A 6,383-nucleotide genomic window follows, 5' to 3' on the forward strand; every position below is an offset into this window, starting at 1 on the left:
ATATATATATATATATATGACGGGCTTCTTTCAGTTTCCGTCTACCATATCCACTCACAAGGCTTTGGTCGACACTTGCCCAAGGTGCCACGTAGTGGGACTGAACCCAGAACCATGCATTTGGTAAGCAAGCTACTTACCACACACCCACTCCTGCACCTGTGTGTGTGTGTGTGTATATGTACACACACATAAATGCACACACAATACCTGAGCATATGCATGTGCATACATTTATGTATAGTTTGTCATTTTATTTGATTTCAATCCAAACTAACAATTTTTTTTTTTTTTTTTTTATGAACTCATACAATCTCCAGTTATTTATTTTTTTAAACTAAACTTTGTTCCATTTATTATGTTGTATTTTGTTTGTTGGGTTTTTTTTTTTCTAGATAAATCCATTGTTGGTGTTTTCTTATCTATATTTTTGTGTTGGAGAAAACGCCTGAGTGCATTAGTCTGCTGCACGGTTATCACAAACAACTTGTTTCTCTTGCTCAATGCAACATCAACAACAACAATAATAATAATAATAGCAGCAAAAATAACTCGATAAAAACAAGAGCAATAATAAAAAAAAATAATAGAAAAATTAATAATAGAAATAACAATAATCTTGCTGCTCTTTCAATTGCCAAGATTTCCTGTTTTTCCACCTATTTTCATGACTGTTGTAGACAAATGTCTTTCTCGACCAATATTTCTCTTTCCTGTTCACAATAATTAACGAAGTTTGTTTTGATTCCATTGTCGGGGTTCATCATCATCATTACATCCATCATCACCATCATTGTTATCATCAACGTTATCGATATTCTCGTTTTTGCAAGGATTACGTAAGAACCTGTGTTATTGTTTCACTCTGACAGAATAAATATTGTTGCGTGCGTGCGTGCGTGCGTTTCTTCCTGCGTGATCATAGTTCTTGCGAGTGTGTATCACTGTAATGGAGGCAGTGTCATTCATTTTCACTATTCTGAGAAAACGTGTCTGGCGATGAGGAAATACGACCTTGCTTGGAAACAAATGAGGGTTGGTGACTGGAAAGGTGTCCGGCTGTGGAAGATTCACCTCCACAAATTCTGCCTGACCCATGCTTGCATGGGAAAATGGAGGTTAGAACAATGTGTGTGTGTATATATGTGTGCATATATGTATGTATATGTGTGTATATGTATATATAGGTGTGTGTGTGTGTGTGTGTGTGTGTGTGTGTGTGTGTGTAATCACCATTTTAACATCTACTTTTCCATGCCAGCATGAGTCGGATGGAGTTGAGGCAGATTTTTCATAGCGGGATGCTTTTCCTGTCACCAACCCTCACCTGTTTCCAAGCAAAGTAATCTCCCTTCATAGCCAGACATGTTTTCATAGAATATTACATCTTGTGTATGATAGTGACACTCATGTTACAACTATGAGAACTTGGTGTGGCCTCTGGCCTTGCCAGCTCTGGTCAAACTGTCCAGCCCATGCCAGCATGGAAGACAATGATGATGATGATATGTCAAGACAAAGAGACACAAATACCCACTCGCATGTGTGTGTGTGTGTGTGTGTGTGTGTGTGTGTGTGTGTACACAGTAGGAACGTCTTTCTGTTTCCCTCTACCAAATCTATGTGCAAGGCTTTGTGTGATCCATGGCTTTAGTAAAAAGACATTTGTCCAAGGTGCCATGCAGTAGGACTGAATCCAGAACTGTGTGTGTGTGTGTGTGTGTGTGTGTGTGTGTGTGTGTGTGTGTGTGTGTGTGTGTGTGTGTGTGTGTGTGTGTGTGTGTACTTGAGGTTTTGATTCTCTGGGACTGGGCACCAAACAGTGATTGATAAACAAACTTAACCGCAGAGCCATGCTTCTACACCGATCTCCAGTACTGACCAATCACCTAAATAATAACTCACTATATTTAACGAATCTTCTGATTAATTAGTGAGCTTCGTTCTATAGTTGGCCCTCATCTTAACCATTCTTAACCTTTCCAAATGATTTTCCGGTCCTGGTTCCCTCTGAGTAGTCTTGAGGTGCTTTTCGATTGTTTGTCATCGTCAGTTGAATGTCCATTTTTTTTCCCCATGCCTACATGGGTCAGACTGGATTTGTTGGGGCAGATTTTCTGTGGCAGGATGCCCTTCTTGTTGCCAACCTTCACCTGTTTACAGGAAATGTGCTATGTTGCTTGTATAATGATGATACTTGTTTACAGCTATCATGTGATGTCAGGTCAAGAGTATATACATACATGCATATATATATATATATATATTATTCTTAAACAAGAATATTATTGACAGTGACTTTGAAGTTTTGGCCAGTATTTCACCCTCAGACTGTGATGCCATGAAGTTAATCAATAAAAATTTCTCCAAAACACCTCCCCATAACAACCCAACAGAGACTATATAAAGCCAAGATTAACTTCAATGCATCACGGTCTGACAATGGCTTACCTGGCCAACACTTCGAAGTCACTGTCAATAATATTCTTAAGGAATAATAAATTTATACTATACACTGTATAGAGTAACCCTTCAGATTAATGTAAACCACGCATTAATCCACACTTGTCCTTGAGATGCCCTGCCCTTTATTAATGGAGTCTTCACATTCCAGTTTTTTTGTTGATTTTTATAGATGTTGGACTCCCTACCATTCTCTCAGGTTTGGGACTTTTCTTTCAACATCTTCTGCTATGAGAACCAGGTCATCAGTAAAGGAAATTCCCAAGGAGTAAATCTGTACTCTTTCTTTTTTATATTATTGGGGTCATGCTGGGGCTTTGCCTTCAAGGATTTTAATTAACCCTTTAGCATTCAAACCAGCTGTATCTGGCCCAAATATTCTACTCATTTATGTTCAGATTGACCAGATCCAGCCTCTCACTCCTACCCTATAATGCCATTCATCTTTATCATCATTTAACATCCGTTGGCCAGAGCTGACAAGCTGGAGGGCTGCACCAGGCTCCAGTCTGATTTGGCATGGTTTCTACAGCTGGATGCCCTTCCTAACATGAATAAATAGGTGCAGCAATTGACAGAGTAATCTAAATGCTAAAGGGTTAATCTCCTCTCTGTGTACTGATTTCAAATCCTGCCATGGGGTTGTCTACTCCTGTGAATAAAACATTCAGTGATATTTCAAGAAAGCTTTCCAGGGTAAAATAAACTCAGTAAATGCAACTGGAGAGCCGAAATGTGATAACAACTAACAAGGTGAGGGCACCTATCTGCTCATTGTAAATAATGTTTCAACGTTATTTACAATGGGCCGACAGGTGTCTGCACCTTGTTAGTTGTTACGTTTCAGCTGATGTATTCTCCAGCCTTCATCAGGTGTTCTGGTGGAATTTCAAACCCAACCCTTTATTTGACTAATGGGGTACTCTGTTCTCATTCCTAGGGTATTTTTTTTTCTTTTGCTGGTGTTAATTTTTGTTTATTTTTCTTCAGTTCCTGCCTAGGACTGAACTCAGAATCTAAGGGTTAGTAGACCGTGATCTTATCCACTACACTATATCTCCATAGACAATTATAGAGTGGGATGAAGTTAACCTTCCCTGCGAAGTTAACCTGCCCTGCGAAGTTAACCTGCCCTGCGAAGTTAACCTGCCCTGTGTGGCGAAGTTAACCTGCTCTGTGCCGTGAAGTTAACCTGCTCTGTGCCGTGAAGTTAAATTCATCGACAGAGAACACCACTGGAAAATACAAAAATTAGGAGGCAGCACATATACTATGACGGAATAACTGCCTAAGCAGACCTAGTGCAGATATAAATGTAATACAGGAACCGGTATTAAGAAAAGATAAAATATTAGGTTTACGAGCCCAAAAGGTCACTCGGTAATTGTGTACGGGCATATAGCATAGTGGACAAGAGCATGGGATACTAACCCGAGTTCAATCCCAGGCAGGGACTTGGGAAAGAATATCAACAGAAAAATATAGCATCATCAAAATATAATAGATTAGGAATGAGAACAGAGCACCCCATTAGTCAAATAAAGGGTTGGGTTTGAAATTCCACCAGGACACCTGATGAAGGCTGAAATGTAACAACAAAAAAGGTGAGGACACCTGTTTGTCCATTTTAAATAATGTATGTAATTCATCATCTCAAAAATAGATTGCAATTGAAACAGTATTTTATACAGCTTGGCAAGCTTTCTGCAATGTCAGTGAATGTATTATTCATGTTTTCTTATGTCTCAAAGGAGATGAATTTTGTCTGAGCATGGGACAAGTGGGACAGGTCATTGACAAGTGCCCAAGAAAGCCAGAATGCATCTGACGTTCACATGAGTCACTGCTGAAACAATGTTCATCTTGCTTTTGTGTTTTTAACACCTGTCTTTGAGGAAATTTTGTCTCAGACAAAAACCACAGTATCATGCCTTTCAATGCTAGTATATTCTCTTAGTATGATACACAGATGTCTGTTTTAATTAAATGTTGTTTCATTTGCATACACTAATTTCCCTTGATAATTTCATTCAGCATTGATTTCTCTCACCCACCTATTTACTCTGACATTGATCAGCAGTTCTTTACTTCCACAGTCTAGTATTTTAGTTCATTCCTTTTAATTCTTGGCCTAATTCTTCTACAAATATCTGTTATTATCATCAGCAGCACATCTACGTCACCAAACCTGTCTCTCCTTTGTTCTATAATGATAAATTTCTAGTATGTTGACCCTTGAATTTTCTATTATCCATTGTGAGCAATTAAGTTGATTCTTTGTTGATTTTCTTTTCATGAGATTATTTATTCCCAAAGAAGAAAATATCTAAATATATTCCATCATTACTTAAGAATTAAGCTTGTAAAAGATTCACTGTTCACACAAATATCTTAGTGACTAGAGAAAGGATTTGGAGTCGCATAAAACCACAGGTGTTGGTGCCTCATATAAAATGCGCTGGTGTTGGTGTGCTTGATGCCATGTAAAAAAAAAACCACTCAGTACACCCTGTTAAAAGTGGTTGGCATTAGGAAGGGTATCCAGCCGTAGAAACTCTGCCCAACCCATACCAGCTTAGAAAATAGACCTTCAATGATGATAATTCTATCGTTATGTAAGGATTATTTAAGCTTGTATAAAGAAGTGCCAATCACTAAAAGTGGATGGCACCTGTAAAAGTGGGAGACTCAGGAAGACATGGGATGAAGTGGTGAGGATGCTGGGCCTTGTGGAGATGACAATGGATTGGGATGTCTGGTGATATGATGTTCTTGAGAAGACCCACCTATTTCAACTGAGTTCTGTGTTTCACCCACATCATCATCGTGTGGTGGGTGCTTTTACAGGGCCAGTCAGGCGGTTCTGGCAATGACTACGCTCAAAAGGTGTTTTTTATGTGCCACCTGCACAAGAGCCAGTCTGGTGGCACTGGCAACAACCATGCTCGAATGTTGTTTTTCACGCGCCACCGGCACATGTGCCAGTAAGGTGATGCTGGTAATGATCACGCTTGAATGGTGCTTTTTACGTGCCACTGGCACGGGAGCAAATCCATGGCCCTGGCAACAATCACACTCGGATATATAACTATAAAAAATAATTTTGAAGCTTAATAAAAGTAGTTTTCAATGTGACTAATATAACATTTCCAACAAAGCATTCATTAAGACTAAGATTTGTAGATCTGGGAAAATAATGTCACACTTGTGTGCTCCACACATAATATTGTTCCCATGCTCTCTCAACAAGTGGCCAGTCAAAATTGTCACCATTTTCACAAAGTACTAATTTGCAGATCTTGTCCTTGAACTTAGTACTTGAAAATGCTGACTTTTCAAACGTAAGTGTAAAATTATATTGTCTGACCACTTGTTGAGACCCTAAAACTTGTTCTTGTAATGTTTAAATGGCTTCTTATGTAAGTATTATTTTACTGGCTTAGCAGACCTGAGGCCACCAGCCAAATATAAAAATGGCCTTACAGTCAGCTAAGCAGGCAAAGTATTACTATAAGAAACAAGTTTTCAACATGTTTTGCAAAGCAAAAAATATCAGCTTTTTTTTTTTTGTATTTTGAAGAAATTACATTGGTGCTTGGGTCACCTTCCTCCAAATGAGTACTCTGTATAAAAATGTGAGAATTGCTGAAATAAATGCCTGACCCCCCCCCCACCCACCTACTTATAATATGCATGCAAATTCAGGACACTGTACTCTAATAGTACAATGCTCAAAAAGCCAGGAAATGTTTTCTGTCTCCTGGAATCAAATATCATGAACTCCAAATGGATGCAAATTGTGAAGTTTGAATCTATGGTAGCAACTGCGAGCAAGTGTAGACACGTCAGTTACGCAAGTATCTATTCTCTTTTAGACAGGTGAGTAAAAAGCACCATCCAAACTGGTTGATGCCAGTGCC

The 6,383-nt window shown here is 38.8% G+C and overlaps 1 protein-coding gene across 1 annotated transcript in view; it reads left to right on the forward strand.

The window, feature by feature from the left end:
• LOC106876872 (RING finger and SPRY domain-containing protein 1) overlaps positions 1–6,383 on the forward strand; it is a 174,359-nt gene that overhangs the window by 53,337 nt on the left and 114,639 nt on the right. The window lies entirely within an intron of this gene.

This window comes from Octopus bimaculoides, chromosome 1 (assembly GCF_001194135.2).
Source record: "Octopus bimaculoides isolate UCB-OBI-ISO-001 chromosome 1, ASM119413v2, whole genome shotgun sequence".
NCBI classification, from domain to species: Eukaryota; Metazoa; Mollusca; class Cephalopoda; order Octopoda; family Octopodidae; genus Octopus; species Octopus bimaculoides.